This window comes from Schistocerca cancellata, chromosome 4 (assembly GCF_023864275.1).
Source record: "Schistocerca cancellata isolate TAMUIC-IGC-003103 chromosome 4, iqSchCanc2.1, whole genome shotgun sequence".
In the NCBI taxonomy this organism is placed as follows: Eukaryota; Metazoa; Arthropoda; class Insecta; order Orthoptera; family Acrididae; genus Schistocerca; species Schistocerca cancellata.
In genome coordinates, this window is record NC_064629.1 from 613,797,779 (window position 1) to 613,820,433 (window position 22,655).

The following is a 22,655-nucleotide window of genomic DNA, read 5'->3' on the forward strand; positions in this document are numbered from 1 at the left end:
AGGAAAAATAAAATGTGGTGGCGGTGTAGGAAATAATGCCTGTGAACAAATAAGCAGCAGAACTGCTAACATATTTGCTACAAGGGTACGCTATGCAGTACGATAATATGCACAAACCACTAGTTTTTATTTAAAACTTCGTATTAGGCATAACTGGTCCAATGGACCCAAGATATGTAAATGTGCACAATATAAAGGGCACGAATAGAAGGATTAAGGCTTTAGAATTGTTCCTACTCTACACCAACTTCGACACAGGTTTGACTGGATAAGAATCCTTTTACGGGGCATGTGTAGGATTTGTTAGCAGCACTCAGGTCAACAATGATAGGTGTTTTCCCACAAACTTATGTAAACTGTTTCTTTCATTTGCATCCGCTGCTTCGGAATGTTGAGCTCTTGCGCGGCGTGTATTTACGCTCGCAGAAGCAGCAACAAGCGCCGCCGCCTACTGACATATCTTCGGGAGAAGGTGTTTGGCAGGAAGCGGCGGTCGCCGGGGCCCCGAGGCCAGGTGCGAGGCAGCGGCGGCGCGCCCGCTCTGTGTATAATTGGCGCCGCCTTGGCCGGCTCCGACGAAATTCCGCAACAACGGCGCTCCCTATTTTTAGTGGTAGCACCAGGTCTATTATTTTTAGTCGTATTCGCCACGGGAGCGAAACGCACGCACGCAAACTGTGCGCCAACCGAGATCGTATTCTAGATCTATATCAGGACCCTGCCAAGAGCAGACGCTGGAAAAAACTGCCGCAGACCGACGGGGGAAGGGCACCCGACAAAAAGGAAGGAAACTGTTTGATACGCTCAGTAGGCTGCAGAGATGCTGACATGACGCGAAGGAGATCGTTCCACGGAAGTCAGTGCCTCGTCGCCTTCGCATATAGTGCCGCGCTTGTTACGACACCGGTGACATAAGGCGAGTCACGTGTTTCTCTGCACTGGTGAAGCTGGAGGCGGCTGTAGGGTCTCGACAAGGACAATAATCCTTCCACTTACTTCCTGCAACGTTGCGTCACTCAGTATCCTTTAAACGACATTCTCGTTCAGAATATAAACTTCGAGAAACTTTCACTTCACGTACATTTGCTGATCAGTGGTGTTTTGTGTCCAAATACCAACAGTCAACGGCGATTCATTTGAAGTTCATAGATTAACTGCGTCAACTTCATACCTTACTGCGTTATCTGACAGATCATTGTATGCTTTATGCAAAATCGTAGCCTACGAAACGTCAACATCCGCACCATGTCACTGAATATTTCAAATCATTTAAAAATCCCTTCAACGAATCTAACCTAATGAGGGAGTATTTTGTTACTACCCGCATCTAATAAAATGTAATTTTCATTTTTTATAACTTTTTCGATATTAACGGGTGCTTTCTAGCTTCAATACCGATTTGGAAGAAATAAAAATATTCCGTTATTTTCCATAGTTATGCAGATTAATACCCCTATGCAACGCTTAAGCTTTACACCATGGTACTAGTTACGCTTCGTGGTTCACAAGTGAGTTCATTATTACGCAACCCGAGGTTTTGAGATATTGCCCCTCTACGAACAAGTTAACACGAGGTGACTGTTTCGGCAATAGCAGTGATCTTAAGCGCCCCCTCAACTCAATATAAGGAAAATATACCCAAAGCAACTACAGTTGTCCACGAAACGCTTTGGAGACGCACAATCCTGGACTGTATTACCACCGTCTGCCCAATGGCAACCAGGCTTGGCAGCAGCTCACTTGGCAACGAGCAGTCGATGATAGTGGTAGACCTAGCTTGAGTTTAAGAGGGACTGAGTGACTAGTGAATACTGATTCTCCTTTCGCTATCGCCTATTACAGCTTCGTGAGGCACTTGCTCGCAATGAGCTGCTCACTGCCTTGTAAAGACAGGCCTGCAAGTTTCAACATTACAGATTTAACAGGTCGCCCGGTCGCCTATACATGTATCACTTGTTTTAAATGACATCTCACGAAAACTGCTACTGGCGTAAGATCTGACAACTTGGCCAATGTGGGGGGAAGGTCCTATCGTTTCTACCCATATATTATGGAGATGATTCCAGACGACCACCAACGAGTGGTGGAGCACCGCCAAATTGAAGCATCCTGCAGTGGACCATGTTCCAGCAAGTGTTTTCATCACTGAGAAACTGCACTAGTAAGCTCCAGTCAATGTCCACGGAGAATTTATAATAGACGATTCACTAAAACGTGTAGCGAACATAATTTCGTGTAGGTTCATGTCCCAATGTTTTTGTCTTAGTCCAGACCTGCACCATAACCTACGACAATACAAGTAACAGTCTTCGGAAACGAAAACTGTCTCCTTGGCACACATATAACTGGAGATAACGTCCATGGCAAATGGGCTATTGCGAAGCCGCGTTTTCCGTGGACATATTTCGGGTATAAAATAAATTTCCTCCGACTTAGTGTGGATATCCTGTTGTGTGTGTAATTCACTTCTCCGTTTTTACGAGTGTGATCAGTTTCCAGTATTGAATTAAGATTGGCGCCAATCGCCCGAAAACGTGCTGTTACGTACTACGTCATGGTACCTACGTTTGTTAAATTACTGGGAACACACTGAACTAACCTAGACTGAAAGGGGGTGTGTCGCCCTACATAAATCACGTAATCGGACATCGAACGTGTATCCAGCCTCACATTGGCTTTTAAGGCTGAGCAAATATTTTCAACTTCTACGTGAATAGCGGCGTTTATGAACGATATTAACATTCGAACGAATACTACGCAGACAAGTAATAATGAGAACTTTAATTCCATACAGCCAGAAAGACGTCACTCCCATGTCAAGTTTTACAGATTAAAGAACTCAGTGTATCAGCTGTACAGTTACCCATATTTTCGTTGTCAAGCAATGGGTAGTCAACACCAACGTGGTAAGATTCACCAGCTTTCAGTAATAACGAAGATACGTGTGGACATATATGAATATTAGGCAGGAAACTGCGTTGTCTCAACGTTGCCGTGTGGCTCCATGTATTTTGGTTCACGTGCGAGGTAGGAGTATAGGGTAGCCTTACATAAATGTTTTAAATTCTTATGAGTAGTCAGATATAAGCTTATGAAACTCTGACTGCGGCCACAATCATATTGCAGTGTGTATATTCAGAAACATCCCAGTAATTACGAAAGTGTCTTAGAAAGTAGCCGACAATTACGACGGCAGATTTGTGCGTATACCACTAACACAGTTAACGGGGCTAAGAAATATGCCGATAACGTTTAGCTGTTTAAGAACGGGATAACCATGTTATGTTTGGAGGGCCTCTTTTTTTAACAAGCAGAACATGGTAGCCAGCAGACTTGCGCACCTGAAACTTCGATATTACAGTATGAAGCAATCAGGAATTCTATTAAGTTGTTTCTGGACGAGTTCCAACGTTGAATTCTGAGCGAAAACTTTGGAACACGTGTCACGATTAAGAGATTCCGAGAATTTATAGCTCAACAAGAGATGCATGTTATTTACGTGTGGATTTCTATTTTTCCACAACTAAAACACAAATTTAAAATAAGTAGCGCGTGAGAACCACGTCCGTGTAGTCTTCTGCCTAATACTCGTGTTTCAGAAACCTCTACAGTCTACACTGCCACAATATTTTACATTTTCTGCACTTTTAAATCAAAATCTAGTTAAGAAAGCGTTTCTCCATATGTTTCACAACTACTGTAACCCTTAATACAAACTTTATATACAGCAATATAGATACATGACCACCTGCTTCACAGCGTGTTTCACCTTGAGAACAATAGCAATTCTGAGTTGCACTGAATCGCCAAGTCCTTGGTAGGTTCCCGGAGGAGTGTGGCGCCAGACGTCTACACCCAAGACACGCAGTTCACGTAAATTACGGGTCAGTAGTTCATGGGAGCGTTGCTCGCGCCTGATAGTGTCCCAGATGTTCTCCATCGGGTTAATATCAGACGAATTTGGCGGCCATGACAACGTAAGGTCATTACCACGGTGTCGGAGCAACATGGGAACACGTAGCGGGCGCTCTGCTGCTAAGATGCATGTTCAACAATGTGCGCTAAACGATGCGTTTCTGAACCCTTAGGTCTGCACTAGCAGTATATTCTTGTGAGGTATGCCACACACCGCCGCCTATCCCGCTTTGCAGAGGGAGCAAATTTACGACCACGTAATGTGATGAGGCTTGGACGTCTAACATACTGTCGCCTACTCGTGGTTTCACGTCCTGCAACCATTTTCCACAGAGGCTCAGGGACAGCAGCGCGTAAATAGCCAATCACCTTCGGCTTTTGCGAGATGCTCGGTCCCAGAAGCTGGACCATCACAATCTGTCCTTCACTGGATTTCCCCATTAGTACTCCGTATTGTCGCTATCGTCTGCCCCTTCGGAGTATACTTTCCTTACAGCGTCACGCCAACAGGCAGTGCTCAGTCTCGCGCTGACCAATGGCCATCAGTGTTGTTGTAATAATAATAATAATAATAATAATAATAATAATAATACCGTTTAGGATATGTAGGGAATAATGTGCTACAAAATAATTACTGGAACAGAACTGTAATTTCAAAAACACTGCACCAGCATTTGTTAAAAATCTGTCCGGTGACAGTCTTACTTCATATTCCAACTCCATGAAGTAAAAAAAGCTAGAGAACGTGACACACTACAATACTCTTATTTCGTAGAGAAGCCAGATTTATTACTAAATTGGAGAGTGACATTTTACTTCTAATTGAGGATATTCTATGGCAAGCGATCTCCAGCCGACTTGCAGAATTTGAACGGTCTAGAGCCCTGCTGAGTAATGGAAGGAAAACTGACGAAACAGTGTCGTAGCACAGTTTTCAATGTAGTTATTTGCGTTCCCATGGCAACGTAATTATCTCGTGCTACGATGTGGAACTTGTCAGTGTTCGAATATAGAATACTTTCTCAGAGAAAGTACAGTAACATACCGGGATGAACTATTTTTGTTAGCGATACCTAGTGTGTCCCTACAGTTTTTCCATGGCTAATGTACAACTTACTTGCCTTAATTACTAGACATTTACACCAAAACGTTCTGCATCTATACTTCCACTACTATCCATCGCATAGCTTTATTTGGAAGTGGACAAATTTTTACTTATCCTTACGCATCAATACACCTGAACGGCATTCCACATATGGAAATAAACACTCCAAGAAACTTTCTGCTCGCACTTGTTCATTAGCCAACAAATGAAGCAACTATCAGGCAACCGGTGTTCGGTAGTACGGCAACAAGGTCATGCGTTCTATTCAACAAGCGTTGCGCTAATACGTCACTGTACTTCTCAACGCCACAAAGAATCTAGGTGATACAGGTGTTACTTAAATGAAGACGTGTGCTCAAAATTCTTACCGATTACACTCCTGTGACATCTGGGGAGGGGGAATTGGACTTACAAGCGACGATGCGACAAACCAACCTTTCGCCAGTATTGCTGCAATATACACGCTGCAGATAGTAACTGGCTAAACGAACACACATTTATTGCGCCGTATAGACGAGAAACAGCTTCATACCTGATTATCTCATCGTAAGTCATGACGCTACATCATAGCTGACAATTTCGATTTAGTTGTTTCATGTATCAAAACAGCGACCTCTCGCTTTGATTTGGAACAAGCGAAAAATATGGCAAACGCTCCCCTTTTACATAATTTGTAAAGCTATAATTTTACATGGTTATTTATTCTTAATTATGTCAAATTTCATCTATTTTTCTTGTACAGAAACAGCTGCGATAGTACGTGCTACTAGTACGAAGATTCCATCCTAAATGTTAGTGTTAACGTTCTGAAGCCACTATATCGATATGCAATTCTCGTTAACGTCAAATGCTTCACTAGGATTTAATCAATATCTGTAATTGCTTACGGGAAGTAAATTTCCCATCTTGTGCAGTATACATACGTTTAATTAAGACATACTAAATTCGTAAACACTTTCACTCCCCGTTTGCAAGTACTGTACGTAATTTTGACACGGGTACACTACAGAGCCAGAACGTTTACACACGATAGTGAGAGGGAAGCGTTGAAATTTACCACAGAGCCTACACAGCTCTGGCCCCCAGAACTGAAGGGAGCATATTACATACCCGCAGAACGAACAAGATTTAGTAACGAGCCAAAAGCTGTCTTCTCCACGAACGAGGAACGTCGTTGGTGCCGGTTTAAAGACTCCATGAACTGAACATCAAGCTTTCGACATGGTCAACCATAGGCCCGAAAAATTGTAGACTTATTCAGCGTGTGCCCGTCAGGGTGATAGTAATTATAGGCTATCTACGTATACTTTTCGCACTTCATCTGCGAAGTGTAGAAAAACTGAAGCGATGGTTACGAAGAGCTAATAAGATTCCCGGGAATATATAATTTTACAACTTTTAACTGTTGAAGAGCAGATTTCACAAACTGATGCGATACAAGTGAACTTTACAATTTCACAATATTCTGAACTGTCAAACACGGTTCAAGCACCTTTAATTACTGAATTCTGTCAGGTTTATTACAGGCTCCTAAATGGTGTAGACATGAGCTTTTGTGTTATCGTGGGCGACTGAGCAACAGTGTCTGGGCCGTTCGCCGGGTACACTGGTGCTCGGACGGCCGATAAGCCCGGGCCGGCCGTGCAGCCAGCTCGCGACCTTTGTCGTATCCCACCCGCGCACACTTGCCCTGTTCCTACAGCATAGGCCAACGACGCTTCCCCTCTATCCACAGGCCGCGCTGCTTACAACCAATTAATGAGGGCTAGTAAACTACGTCCAGAGCATGTAAACTTTCATGATACACTTAACTAAGTTGAGTTGGTACATACCTAGTGCCAGGGATGTGAATAGCGAGGAGGCTGCGGCGTGTGTGTCTGGATTCTTACCGCTCCGATCAAGAAATCTTAAACAGATGAACTGATAACCGCCATGTTAGCTTCCCACGCTTGTAAGATATTACGTCATTTCTTGGCTGCCGCGCGGTCAGTGTAAACGCATGCTCTAACCCGTGACAACGCTGACGTCACACACCCTCTGCCACCCACTGCACTGTGACTCACGCACGCGATCTGCTGAGCAGCTATGACATCATTTACGTGCCGGCATGTTATGAGCCGACAGATACACGTCGTCCGCGAGTATGTCCCGTGCGTCAACAAATGCTGTTATCTGACACTACCACCACATCTATCGGCAGAAAAATTTTCGTGTCGGTATTTTGTATATTCTAGTATTCAATGAAGCAAACCACGACTTATTTACGGTCTAATATGTGTACTGCAATTGCCACTAAGTTCAATGTCCTGGAACACTACATTTATAGTACTATTTACGTCCCAAAAATCGAATCTGTATTAAGTCACGTCGTCTAACCCAGCAAGACATTGATAGATAACATGAACGGAAAGTTTAATTTCTTTCCCACATGCACTTTGACCTTTGCGGAGCTTGATTTATGCAACAGAACGACCGCATAACTATAGTAGCCTACGTCCACTTTTAACTTCCGTTTTCCGTAACGAACAGCACTGACATTCAAATTCGAAAGCACAGCTATTAAAACTGACTTCTTGGCAATTCCGCTTCCTAGTTGGTTTCAAGAACGGATGTTAAGATCAGAAAGAGTCCCAGTTAAATTTACACAACGTGCTCGTAACCTACGTCTGTACGATTTTTTGCAGAACATACAACTCAGGACATTTCAAGTACCTACGGTAACGCTAAATCAATGATTAGTTAAGTGAATTTATAAACTAGTTACATGCTTAAAGCCAAGACAGTGTATGGGACCTCTACGTGACCACTATCATCAGACAGACCATTAACGGTAGCGATGCAATGAGATACTTGTCCCAAAATACACTAGCACGTGTGAAAAGTAAATAGATAAGAAAAAGATGAGATTTGCAACAAGAATATCAGCAATACAGTTTTACCCATAAATTAACACGATGTATTTATCAGAAATTCAATTCTAGTGACTTTATAGTGATAGGTACCAACAATATAATTTTCATATAAGCAACGAAATACCACAATGACACTGTGAAGCGATCATTATGCAGCATTTTGTTATACTTTTACACAATTCGTACTACGAATAACTTCAAAGCTTCATTTTGTTACTCATCCCCCTGGGCACACCATAGAAAATTGCCAGGGGAACTTAAAACATATATTTAACTGCCCAAGGTTTATCAACTCGTGCTCTTAAGAACTTAAAGGTTATTAATACGAGCCCTTCGAAAAGTTTTGACCTTATTCGAAGGAAGAAATTAAAACTGTTACATTGTTGTACATGTGTCTTGACGCTACTTTCAGGCAAACGAAATAATTTATAGAAACTGTATGTTGGGACGAAAACTACCCATACTGAGTTAAACAATCAATACAAAACTTGAAATTGCGATTGTACTCACAGAAGAGTAGGCCGGTGCTCCGCCTCAATTATCCTAGAAGTCGATGACTTACACCACCTCACACAAACCTCACGACCACCGCCACTACCAACTAACCCAACTGAACGCTGCAGCAGGACTGTGCTCGGCCGACAGCACCGCCTCTGGCGGCGTATCCGCGAGTCGATCGATACTAGCGCCTCGTCGTGGTTAGATGACGAACGAATAGCCGCGTCTTCGTCTCCTTTTTAAATCGTGACGACTTTACGTGACTGAACTACGGCAGCTACACAGGACAGAAGCGAAAATAAATTGAAGAAAACTTGTTTACGGTTACTCTTGATTTCAGTTAATTGTTTTCTTTTGTACATATTGCTGTAACATAAAGGAAGACCGAAAAATGTTTGTTTCAGGTACGGTACATACAGAAAATTGCAAGTACAATGCAGTATCACCAGCAACGGTCTGATTATGAGTGAGTCTTACATCATAAGAGTATATATTACATTTCTTTTTCGTATGTTTACTTTCGCCTGTAGATATGCAGCAGTCTTTCATTGAGTAACTTGAAACACAACAGCGTTTAGAAAGAAGAAGCTGTTGCGTAAAACCATACATTTACTATGTCAAACAAACATAAGCACAGAAGTGGTACAATGCTGTAACTTGCGGTTCTATAATATATTTAATGAGCAATTCTACGCCTTTGAAATTTTTTTATTAAAGCTGAAATGAACGGAATATGAGAGTCCCTGCACTTTACCTTCATAATGCTGAGCTGTTATGTGTTCTGATACTTGTTTGTCTCCTCTTTCTTTTAAAATTAGACTCAGAAGATGAAGTCAAGTTTCTCAAACATAACTCGAAATTGTGAACTACGCCAGGTCTTCGGTAAGGCACTCCACGCTGATATATTGACGCTGAAGGTAGCAAATGTCTTCGCGTCCAGACTGCCGCAGTGCGAAGTTTTTTCAAAATTTTCGCTTTGTCTGTACAAGATGGCGATCACAAACTCCGCTTAAAATACTTCTGGTACTTAATGTACAATGATTTGACTGATTATTAACGCATTCCAAGCGCAAAGCTTTTGCTGAAGTGATACGCATTTTACCATACAGAACTCCAAGTGGGACAAACTTTGGAGTTCACATGTAGTTTTCCGCTGTCCCATAACAGAACCAGAAGCGTTTTAAGTACCGTAGTACGGGACTTTTCTAATGAACGTTCTCTGCAATTCACACCCGAGAAAGCATTGTTCAAAACAGCTAAAAGCGAAATTTGGATCTATATAAAAAAATCATCGAGGAGCGTATTTTTAATAACACTTTTTTTGCTAAATTTCGCTATCCAGGCGAAATACACGTTTCTAGCTGTACTTATAGAACAACAGCGATCACCATAAGCAAGAAAACTGCATGTAAGCGTATCTTAGGTGGAAAAACGTGTAATAAATATAGGATACCTGTTGCTCCTGTTACGTATTACATCCATGATAATCTTGCTATCAATGTCGCATAATAGACAAACGCAAGGCACTCCTAATTAGAAAATTCAAACCTATTATTGCTCTCGTCCCTTGCGTAGAACTGTCAGATTTTTTTAATGTTATTTAGAAGGAGACCTTCCACATAAGCAGATAATACTAGTTAACTTTTGACGATTAGCAGCAAGAAGAGCTAAGTTTCGAATAGTTAATTCAAGTGTTTTCATAAATGAGATTATAGTAACTGCATAGTTTATACAAAATACCGGGTTAACAATCTGTTATTCGTCTCTGCGTATTTGTTCGCTGGCAAAGCTGACTGTCAGCAATCCTTTGCAGTTCGAGGACAATGGGATCAAATAATATGCCACGATCATGTAGTTCTGTGGCTCAAGGGCTACACGTCAAGCGAAAAGTCCTAAGGTCCGCGGTTCAATCCGCAGTTAGTCAAAGAGCTCTTTTTTTTCTTTTCACTTATCGTTTATTTCCGCTCTTGAGACTATTTGTGTGTGTGAAAAATACCAAGTTGTACCGAAGTTCGGAGTCCACTATAAGCTGTAAGTCGCCCTGAAACTGACTGGGTGAGTCAATTCAGAGGTCGGAGGAAGGCAACGGCAAATCACCTCCAATAGCACCGTGTAAGGAACTACGCTATTGTCTAATGAATCTACCTTGCGCACGGAAAGGAATGATGCACATGTAGGGTCGTTATAATTAAAGTGCGGCTACTAGCAGAGATCCGGTGTGGGCTGTCAACGAAACATGGTAGATAGTCTAATGCGTTAATGAGGAACCGATTTACGTTGGGAAAAATTAGTCCTAATTTTGGCTACCAGTTGCAAATCGGCCGTTGTGAATGTAAGAAAGACGTATATAAATGTTTCCTTATGTAATGGATTAGGAACGGGACGCGGTCAGTGAAAGTGAATGAAATGGGAAAAGTATGACGTTGATTTTATTACTAACCTGCGCTTACACGATTTGTTCAATGTGAGAACCCGGATAGTCTACGAAATACTGCTTCCTTAAAATAACGCGATCAACAGTTGCTCGCAGCAGTTATGGTGCAATCTGAGCAACGTATTCCTGTGTACTGGCCTTCAGATCTGATAGAGACTGAACGTGTTCCTGGCAAACGCGTTATTTTAGATTTCCCCAGAGCCAAAAGTCACAGTGATTCAGATTAGATGATCTTGCAGGCCATGCATCTGGAAAACATATGGGAGGTTGCATTAAGCAGATGTTTCACTGGACTAGCGACATGAGGTGTTGCCCCATCTTGCGTGAAACACAGTGCAGGAATCATAGGCGAGTGCAGTGGTTCTTCTTGGACAACAAGCGATTTAACAGTACACCAAGTTGAGCAGTTCTGTGTATTCGATGCACCCTGTACTGTAAAATGGGCGTCGTCACGTTGCCTGGCCACGTGTCGTCAACTTCTACTCATGCCGGAAACCAAAGAGCAAATTCAGAACGTTTCTGTGGATCATGAGATTTCAGTTACTGCACCGTCTCGATCCCGTATCAGTGTAAAGTCAACTGCAAAACTTTCCGTACCGTTGACCATGGGATGTACAATTATCGTTACACTGCACGGGCACTAGCACTACCTGGGCCACGTGCTGCATGGCCAGTTACAGCAGCAGAAACCTCGTCAACAACTCCCACCGGGTTAGGACTCCCTCCTCTTCTAGGAGCCACACCAAGCTCACCCATGTTTTCGAAATTCATTACCATCTTCTTGAAACCATTTAATGACAGCGGGCGTCTCCTCAGACCTTTCAGTTGGCGATACTCTCTCAATGCAACACTGTAACTGCTGCCGTCCACAGAAAACAGTTTCACTAACAGTACACGGTCTCTCTTCTCGACAGCCGCACTGTTCACACACGTTATGGCCTTACAAATGACGGCTTCCATGTCATACCTTCATGCAACGCCAGATTTGCATCTGGTGGCCACAATTGGAACTAATTCGTTTTCCAAAGTAAATCGGTTCCGCATTAACGCATTAGCGTATCTATTCAATTTCGTTGTCCTATGATAATTACAGCCGACTCTGGACCTCTGTGAGTAGTTGCACTTCAATGATAGCCACCCGGTACACACGTAATTATTTGATACTCCATCTATCGGAGTAAAGTGTTTGTCATGGAGCAGAAATACGTTTAACAGCAGATTAAATTTGTTTCCACTCGACAAATACGATCACAGATGAGTCCTTTGACACATCCAATATTTTTGTGTGTATTGTGTGCCATACAACGTGGACGTACATAAGATTTGATGAAGGTTCCAGTTTTCGACGTAAGCATTTCAGCAACTGACGGTGTGCAGATGAACGAATATTTAACTGTACACGTAAAAGTAGTATTTCTTCGTCTTCCTCGGTATTAAAGCAAATGCGTTTAGTATGAACTATATAGAAACAGGATTTCATCGGTTTATCGCTTATTAATATATTCAGCGAAATCTTTTGCTTAGAGTGTTATATTGATTTCTAGCCGGTAATGTAACTGGAACTATTAAAGAGAAGAAAGCTGATATAAGGATTGTCGGCGGTCGACTTGAAACATTTTGCAAGCGTTCCCATATGGTTATCCAAATGGGAAGGCCAAAAGTGCCGCCGGCCGGAGTGGCCGTGCGGTTCTAGGCGCTACAGTCTGGAACCGCGCGACCGCTACGGTAGCAGGTTCGAATCCTGCCTCGGGCATGGATGTGTGTAATGTCCTTAGGTTAGTTAGGTTTAATTAGTTCTAAGTTCTAGGCGACTGATGACCTCAGAAGCTAAGTCGCATAGTGCGCAGAGCCATTTGAACCATTTGAACCAAGAGTGCCAGCACAGAGTTATCTCATCTCTATTGCCAAGTAAGCATCATGCAACGAGGTGAAACTGTGCTTTACTTGCTGATGTCGGCCGCATATTTAGTTCACTTCAGACTAATTTTGGATACAAATGCATTGTATTACTGTGCAGCTTCTTTCAGAAGCTATAGATAGCCATTAAAAAAGAATAAAAACCTCTTCGTTAGTTTAAAAAGCTATAAATATTAATAATACAGCAAAATACTCGTTCTTTGCTAATTATCTGTGATCGAAAATCCTGTTTCGTTATGTTGAATAGCTGACGAGATGACAGGGGCGTCCGATCACACGAAACACCCTATAAATAGAGGGATATCAACAAAGGCGACACATAAAGCAAAGTTTCCACTAAATGATAGTGTGAAAGAAGGTGGCTTTGTTTTTATACTGAATTGAGACCCTTTGAAAAAATGAATTTAGTGATAACACATTTGTCGCTGTTTTCAGCTATACGTTTCACGAAAGAGGCTACGAATATGCTGAATACGAGATCCGAAAGTACCGACACAGCGTAGTTTTTAAACTATCTGTCCAGTGTTTCGTGGGAAATCAGGCGAGTCTATCACGAACCGGCACCTCTGTTCTTAATATTAGACTCATTTCTCGCGAGAACTGACTAAACAGTAAAGAAACTCACCCTTTTGCGTATTGTGAAATGTCTACAGATTTCTTTCCATATTTTCGATAGCTATGAAAATATTCGGGGATAACAGCTTGTCTTATTTATTGTGTACACGAATTGAGTTTAAGTTTAAGTAGGCGAGTCAGTACACTTTCAGTGCAAGTAAAAGTATAAGTTTTTTGAAAATGTGCGACGAGCTACCGGGGTTGGCGTCCCAGACGATTTGATACGTAGTTTTTACATGCCATGATATTCAGTAAAGAACGCTCTAACTTAAAAAGCATAAGTGAAGACTGACCCTACGACTTTGTTTAGAAGATAGGTGAAGGAAATGCAAACCTACGTTTATAGAATTTGTAGACTCAGAGGAAGCTTTTGACAATGCTGACTTTTACACTCTCCTCGAAATACTGAGGGTAGCAGGAGTAAAATACAGGGAGCGAAAGGCTATTTACAACTCGTACGGAAACAAACGGCAGTTATAAGTGTCGAGGGGTATGAAAGGGAAGCAGAGGTTGAGAAGGGAATGAGACAGGATGGCAGCCTATCCCCGACATTATTCAACATGTACATTGAGAAAGCAGTAAAGGAAACCAAAGAAAAATTTGGAGTAGGAATCAAAGTTCAGAGAGAAGAAATAAAACTTTTGAGGCTTGCTGATGACATCGTAATTCTGTCAGAAACAGCAAAGGACTTGGAAGAACACCTAAAAGGAATAGACACCGTGTTGAAAGGAGGATATAAGATGAACATAGATAAAAGCAAAACAACGATAATGGGATGTAAACGAATTAAATGAGGCGTCACCGCCCGCATCTCGTGGTCGTGCGGTAGCGTTCTCGCTTCCCACGCCCGGGTTCCCGGGTTCGATTCCCGGCGGGGTCAGGGATTTTCTCTGCCTCGTGATGGCTGGGTGTTGTGTGCTGTCCTTAGGTTAGTTAGGTTTAAGTAGTTCTAAGTTCTAGGGGACTTATGACCACAGCAGTTGAGTCCCATAGTGCTCAGAGCCATTTGAACCATTTTGAGGCGTCACCGAGAGAATTAGATTAGAAAACGAGACACTAAAAGTAGTGGATGAATTTTGGTATGAACTGGTGATGGCCGAAGTAGAGAGGATATAAAATATGTGGTATCGTCCAGATTCCACAGACATTTGTGAGGGTTCGCTGAAATACGCAACAACCAATGGGATGAACTCCAGACCACGTCTCTCTCTCTCAGCATAGCGACACCCACAGACTGAAGCCAAAATAGTGTCGATAATGCAAGAGCTCAGACCCAGTTGGTGACCTCATCTGAAGGAGTCAACGTAATAGTGTAGGAGCAACGAGTTGTTCAAGTTACTGATGAACTTGTACTTAGAGTAAAGTCTGAACATTGTACCTCGAGAGAACATTTTCTTAATTAGTACCTCAATTGATGCTTTGCTAGTCAATGACATTTGTAAATTTTCCAGTACTCCCGTGGCAATGAAGTGTGTTAAATGAATCTTTAATTATTTAATCTAATAAGGTGATTTAAAATTTCATGGGTTACAATTCCTATTTGTTACCTCACCGACCAATCGAAGGGCCCAGAGTTACGGTCGGACGAAAGTAGTTACGTCTGGTCATAACAAAATGTAGACCAGCAATGGCAAGGAAAGCATTTCTGAAGAGGAGAAATTTGTTAACAACGAATATAGAGCTAAGTGTTAGGAAGTTTTTTCGGGAGGTATTTGTATGGAGTGTAGGCTTGTAAGGAAGTGAAACATGTGCAACGGCTAGTTTAGATAAGAAGAGAATAGAAACTTTTGAAATATGGTGCTACAGAAGAATGCTGAAGATTAGATAGGTAGATCGCGTAACTAATGAAACTAAAAAAGTTAACTCTGCCCGAACACACCATGTAGGTCCAACGGTACCGACCGGCCGCCGTGTCATCCAAAGCCCACAGGCGTCACTGGATGCGTATATGGAGGGGCATGTGGTCAGCACACTGCTCTCCCAGCCGTTTTGTCAGTTTACGAGACCGGAGCCGCTACTTCTCGATCAAGTAGCAGCTCAGTTCACCTCACAAGGGTTGAGTGCACCCCACATGCCAACAGCGCCTGGCAGACCGGGTGATCACCCATCCAAGCGCTAGCCCAGCCCGACAGCGCTTAACTTCAGTGATCTGGCGGGAACTGGTGTTACCACTGCGGCAAGGCTGTTGGTTGCGTAACTAATGAGGAGGTACTTAACGAAATTTGGGAGACAAGAAATTTGTGGCTCGGCTTGACTAAAAGAAGGAATATCTGTAAGTCCATCTTTATGCAGACGCTTGCGGAACCTCGGCTGTTAAGTATTAAGTATCGAATCAAAACACCTTCAGCCATCTAAGTTTCCACTTGTTATCTTATTTAAGCAACCAGTTTCAGCGCTAAATTACGCCATTTTCAGGCCCCATGACTGACGTGTAGGAAAAATCCCACCTCTGACCCAGGCAAAATAGGGGCCAGCGTTCAGTGACTGATATTCATACGTGTTTGATGCAGTTGTCCCTTTCGATCTGGATGATCGAAGGGGTCATTGTATCAAAAATCTGTGGATATCAGTCAAAGAATGCTGGCCCCTATTTTGCCTGGGTCAGAGGTGGGAATCTCCCTACATGTCGATCAGGAGGCCTGAAAATGGCGTAACAATAGCGCTGAAACTGGTTGCTCAAGTAAAATAACAGCTGGAAATTTACACGGCTGAAGGTGTTTTGATTCGACATTTTAAAACAAGGAATCGGTTGATAGGACACATTCTGAGACATCAAGAGACCACATATTTTGTGTATGAGGAAAGGATGGGGGTAAAAATCGTAGAGGGAGACCAAGAGACGAGTGCAGTAAGCAGATTCAAGAGGATGTAGGTTGCAAGTAGTTTTTGGGAGATGAAGAGGCTTGTAAATGATAGAGTAGCATGGAGAGCTGCATTAAATCAGTCTTCGGACAGACGACCACAACAATAGAAAAAAATGAGTACACTCGCAGCTACACAGAATTCTTTACTGACAACGACTGACATTTGCAACCTGTTGAGGACATTGAACAGGTGCCGTTCGTAGTCAAATACCGCAGCGCAACCTGCAGGTTTGGCTAGTGTGCGCATTTATGTTCTAGAGATGTAGATACGCTCTTGAAAATTGGACAGTTCTTGTGAAAATGGAAGTTTTGTAGTCCTTTGCTTAAGTTAAAATTTATTCCAGTTTTCTCTTTTCATTCATACAGGAGAAACGTTTCGAAACACGCGTGTCTGGTGCAATTACTACTAACCTAGTCGCTTTGCCCAGAAAAGGGAGAGGTTTATTACTGAAGTTTTGAGAAAGCACTTTCCGGGAAGAGTCGGACAACATACATCTCGCGAAGTCGCCACGACGAGAAAATTCGAGAAATTAGGACTAATCAGAGGCTTACCGACAGCGGTCATAACAAAATGTAGACTAGCAACGGCAAGGAAAGCGTTTCTGAAGAGGAGAAATTTGTTAACAACGAATATAGAGCTAAGTGTTAGTAGTACCAAAAGTACCCTCCGCCACACAGCGTTAGGTGGCTTGCGAAATATAGATGAAGATTTAAACGTCAGCGATAGGTATTCTAAGAAGGAAGGCGGAGCGCCGTGGATCTAAGCAGGTGCCGGGTGCCAGGTTGTGTGCTTGTCTTGTCCGTGCGGGCGAGTGGAACTGCCTGTGGCGCTCGGCCACGTCAGTACAGCAGGAAGGTCAGCCGGCTTCCGCGAAGCGCAACCACCGCCTTACGCCGTACATCGCTCGCGCTTGTTACTAATCTGTGAAGTCACAGCCTCTATTCACTAGATTCGCCTCTGACGGCAGGCCACTCGCTTCTGACTGGGCGCTCAGGCCTCTGCTATCAGTGCTTCTCATCCTCTCTGTTGATACTAGAAAATAAGGCTGCCTTGTCATATATGGACGACATAATGACTTGTACGTTGTTACGTTTAAGGTTGTTGGGAGCCATCAAGGGCAAGCCGAGGCAGGAAATCAGAGACACAATGCAGAGAGCAGGCCAATGTGGTAGCGTTTAGGTTACCGGAGATAGATAGTAACGCTGATGATGATGATGAGGTCTCATACTCTGAGGAGCGTAGGGGGCGGTGCGGGAGACCCGACTGGGCAAGGTCCAGGCGGAGATGGTTTGCCATTGCCTTCCTTCGACTGTATTGGGGATGAATGATGATGATGAAGACGACACAACAAAACACAGTCATCTCGAGGCAGGGAAAACCTCTGACCCGCCGGAATCGAACCCGGGACCTCGTGCGCGGGAAGCGAGAACGCTACCGCAAGACCACGAGCTGCGGACAAATTGTAACACTAGAACCCTGCAAATTGCACACGCTTTGGGAAGCTGTCCCAGGGGAGTAGTTTCACTTCAGAGAATTAACTGGTAACTCAATCCACCGCCTAGACGCTGTTGTAAGGAGTAACTGTAGAAGATGACCACGAAAAGGCACGTCTCAGCACAGGCAGCAAGCTTGAGACTTGCTCCTCAGAACTGCAACGTCACTGGGTTTACACAGTTTAGAGTCCTACTACAGCAGTTCCCACCGGCAGGAGGACGGAGGCGAGGCCAAGTGACGTAAAACACTGTTGTTGCTGGTCATAATAGGAGTGGCAGTGACAATAAGATTTCAGCTGAATGCTGTTGATACCAAATTTGAAGTTTGGTAATATGAAATCTAGAAGCGTCCCTACCTATCGAGGAGGAGTAGGGGAGGAATCTAAGTGTGGTTGGCCAGGGGCGCCCAGGAGGTGCAGAGCGACTCGCCAGATTGGTCGAAGCTTGTTAAGTGCGGGTGGATTGGTGGGTCGACTATAGGAAGGGAGAAAAGATGCGCCTCCAAGATTCTTTAAAACCAGTGTTTTTGTATTCAGGTGGAGTTTATAGTCCGATCTCTGGGGCGCTGAATTTTCGTCGCTCGTGGCCAGCCACGGTAAGCTTCGACATGTCTATTTTTCTCAGTTGGAGTGCTGCTCTCAAGTTTGTACTTAACGTGCTGCTAGCGCTCGTTAGCACCCACCGCCGTGACTTCAGACAGTGACTGCTGTTGTACAACCAATTGTCTCCTTTGATTTTTCTAATGTTTAAAATTAGCCTTCAGTTGGTCTGCTGCAAGCATCCTGTAGAGTTCGAGTCCCAGAATCCGAATCTCTCGTAGGTGCCCTGTGACAGTGTTTCGCGCTGATCCAAGTCATCGACTGCCTTCACTGGGAATTTGTCTTACTTCATTTGCTCCTCGCCGCTCGGAAATTGCAGACTGACCTCAACCCCCTGGCTTCCCTCTATCCTATGTCAGGACACGACAGCCTTTCGTAGCTGAATATCCTAATTCAAAACCGAGTAACCTCACCTTAGCAATTATTTTGCGTTGCTTCCAGCGTGACATTCAAAGTCTGTCGATAGAATTCCTGTGGGATAAATCTCACTGCGGAATCGTTCATAATTAAGAAGTAGATATTCTTGCTAAAGGAGCCATAAAATCCGCAACTTTTATCGACCTCAAACTTTAGCCTTTTGAATTGTATCTTCTGCCCACAAATTTTTTTCAGAAATAGCAAGAGGACTGTTACGTTCCGTTCTTCAGGGGAAGATGATGTGTCTGTATCCAGTTCACCTACCCAGATGGCTGGTATCCACTATCTACGGAATGAGATTCAACCACGGAAGTTTGCCGATGCACTTTCACCAGCACTGGAATTATTCCAACTCCGTTCTGTAACTGCACTTACGCTACATAATGTGACATGAATCGCTCCCTCTTTGCATGTTCAAAATGAAAGAGAAAAAGACAACAGTTACGTCGTCTGGAAGCAGAGTTCTCTTATAGCACCGCCACTCTACTTTCTTTGAATAATTACGCATATAATAAAGACCATTATACATTTTTACAAGATGACTAGGTATCTTTGGAGTAATAACGCAGCACTGGGAACTGTGACAACAGTCGTTTCATTTTAGAGTGTTTTATTTGTAAACTAACTTCAACTTGGGCATCGAACATATGTATCGCTATTGCTCTTATTCCTTTTCGTTTTATTTAGTAAATTTGTGTTGCCAAAACAACTCAGTTTGTCAAAATATTCTGTAAAATTTCACACAGCGTATCAAATACCTTTATTAAACGTGTCTTTGAATATTTATAATTGTGTCCCAACACCACCGAGCTTCCAACCAGAGCAAGACGATCACTGTTAATCGCTAATATTGTTGCATTGTTCATTGTGTTATGCTTTAAATTCACCAGATCTATGTTCAATACTGTGCATACATGCCAATGAACAGTACGCTTAAAAATTCCTTTTTTTTTCCTATGGGTCTCAACTGCTAAAGTCATCAGTCCCTAAGCTTACACACTACTTAACCTAAATTATCCTAAGGACAAACACACACACCCATGCCCGAGGGAGGACTCGAACGTCCGCCGGGACCAGCCGCACAGTCCATGACTGCAGCGCCCCAGACCTCTCGGCTAATCCCGCGCGGCTTCCTTTGTTAAACTTGGATCTTTATACGTGCTTGCTTATTATGTCGTCAATTTATGTTTTGTACTGTATGTCAGTTATTTACAGTTCAGCTGGCTAAACGGCTCTTAGGTGCGAAAGCCAAATGAAATTAAAAGGAAAAAGAACTGAAATCCTATTTTTTCACTCAGTGGTACGCTATTGCTATTTGTATGAACATTTATTGCTTTTTTTAGGCATATTTCAATACACTCGCCTTATATGCTTCTTTTTATTTTACGTGATAAACTTCAGACCGTTCAAAAGAGGCCTGTCATGATTTCGCCTGTTTGCCAGTCTTCATATCAGAGTAGCAATTACACCAAAGGTCCTCAGTTGTATATGGCTTAAAAATGGCTTTGAGAACTATGGGAATTAACATCTGAGGTCATCAGTCCCCTAGAATTTAGAACTACTTAAACCTAACTAACCTAATGACATCACACACATCCATGTCCGAGGCAGGATTCGAATCTGCGACCGTAGCAGTAGCGCGGTTCCGGACTGGAGCTCCTAGAACCGCTTGGCCACCGGGCCGACTCTCTCAGTTGTATATATTTCAGTGTCTGTCTTCCTCTACAATTTTTGCCGTCTACTGTATCCTCTACTGCAATGGGCGTTATTCTCATCTCTGACCGTCATATCCCTTTTTGTAAATAGTTATTTCCACGTATTCCTTTCTTCGCCAGTTACGCGGGGAAACTGTCGCTAAATGAATAAAACACGAGCGTACGAAGTTCCTTCCAGACAGAACAAGGTATGCCATTCTTAACGAAGAGAAATAAATGGTGTAGTGGATGATGTCAGAACTTCCGTGAGACTGTTCACCGATGATGGTGTATACTGCATAGAGGAGTCACAACGCTAGAAAATCGTAGAGAAATGCAGGAAGACCTGCAAAGGATCGACACGTCGTGATGGGCAGTTGACCCTCAACTGATTTGTGACTGGACTGAGGAGTTCCTTCCAAACAGACCATAGTGTGCCGTTCTTAATGGAAAAATGTAGTTTCGGGCGTACGCCAAGGGAGTGTTCTAAAAAGAAGATTAGGGTTTTACGTCCCATCGACAACGAAGCTATTAAAGACGGAGCGTAATTTCGGATTGTTTGTTTTTGACAATGGGGAGGAAAATAAGCCGTGTCCTTCCAGAGGAACTATCTCAGCATTTGCGTGGAGCGATTTAGGAAAATCACGGAAAACCTAACTCTCGATGGCTGGATGTAGATTCGAACCGTCGTCGTCTGCGCTATCTCGGTCGGTGGGAGTGTTCTAGGATCATTCCTGTCCACAACACACTGAGGTGAAGGAAGTGATGGGATAGCGATACGTATATATGCAGAGGGAAGCAGTATCGCGTACACAAGATATAAAAAGGCAGTGTACTGGCGGAATTTTGATTTTTACTCAGGTTATTCATGTGGAAAGGCTTCCGACGTGATTGTGGTTGCACAACGGGAATTAACAGACTTTTAACGTGGAATGGTAGTTGGAGTTAGACCCATGGGACATGCCCTTTGGAAATCATCAAGGACTTCAATATTCTGGGATCCACAGTGTCAGGAGTATGCCAAGTATACCAAGTTTCAAGCATTACCTCTCACCACGGACAACACTGTGGTCGACGGCCTTCACTTAACGACCGAGAGCAGCCGCTTTTGCGTAGAGTTGTCAGTGCTAACATACAAGCAACACTGCATGAAATAACCGTAGAAATCAGTGTGGGAGGTACGACGAACGTGTCTGTTAGGACAGAGCGGCGACATTTGGCGTTTATGGGCAATGACAGGAGACGATCGACGCGAATGCTTTTGCTAACAGCACGACATTGTCCGCAGCTCCTCTTCTGGGTTCGTACCCATATAGGTTGGACCCTGGACGACTGGAAAACTGTGGCTTGGTCAGATGAGTCACGATTTCAGTTGGTCAGAGCTGATGGCAGGGTTAGAGTGTGGTGCAGACGCCACGGAGCCATGGACCAAATCCGGCCGGAGTGGCCGTGCAGTTCTAGGCGCTACAGTCTGGAACCGAGCGACCGCTACGGTCGCAGATTCCAATCCTGCGTCGGGCATGGATGTGTGTGATGTCCTTGGGTTAGTTAGGTTTAATTAGTTCTAAGTTCTAGGCGACTGATGACCTCAGAAGTTAAGTCGCATAGTGCTCAGAGCCATTTGAACCATGGACCAAATTTGTCAACAAGGCACTTTGCAAGCTAGTGGTGGCACCATAATGGTGTGAGCTGTGTTTACATGGAATAGATTGGGTCCTCTGGTCGAACTGAACCGATCATTGACTGAAAATGTCAGTGTTCGGCTACTTTGAGACCACTTGCATCCATTCATGGACTTCACGTTCCCAAACAACGATGGAATTTTTGTGGATGATACTGCACCCTGTCACTGGGGCACAGGTGTTCGCGAATGGCTTGAAGAGAGATCGCTCGACACGAATCTCATTGAACATTTATGGGACATAATCGAGAGGTTCGTTCATGCACAAAATCCTGCACGGGCAACACTTTCGCAAATGACATCCCATCTGTGACGAAGGTTAATGACATCTTAGAGTCAGTAAGTTCCTTGAAATGGCAGTGGGCTGGCCACGTGGCAAGAAGAAAAGACAACAGATGGACGAAGCTAGTACTGGAGTGGAGTCCGAGAGAGCACCGGAGGCCTAGAGGAAGACCACCAGACAGATGGGGCAAAGACATCAAGACGATCGCTGGTAACACCTGGCAGAGA

General features: G+C 43.5%; 1 protein-coding gene across 5 annotated transcripts in view; it reads right to left on the bottom strand.

Moving 5' to 3' along the window:
- The window catches only part of LOC126185180 (plasma membrane calcium-transporting ATPase 2), a 391,073-nt gene extending 382,512 nt beyond the window's left edge, over positions 1 to 8,561 (bottom strand). For all 5 annotated transcript variants that reach the window (XR_007536978.1, XM_049928035.1, XM_049928036.1 and 2 more), the window contains exon 1: positions 8,443 to 8,561. The gene's annotated coding sequence lies outside the window, so the exon portion shown is untranslated. The remainder of the gene's footprint in view (positions 1 to 8,442) is intronic.
- Between the last annotated feature and the right edge of the window lie 14,094 nt (positions 8,562 to 22,655).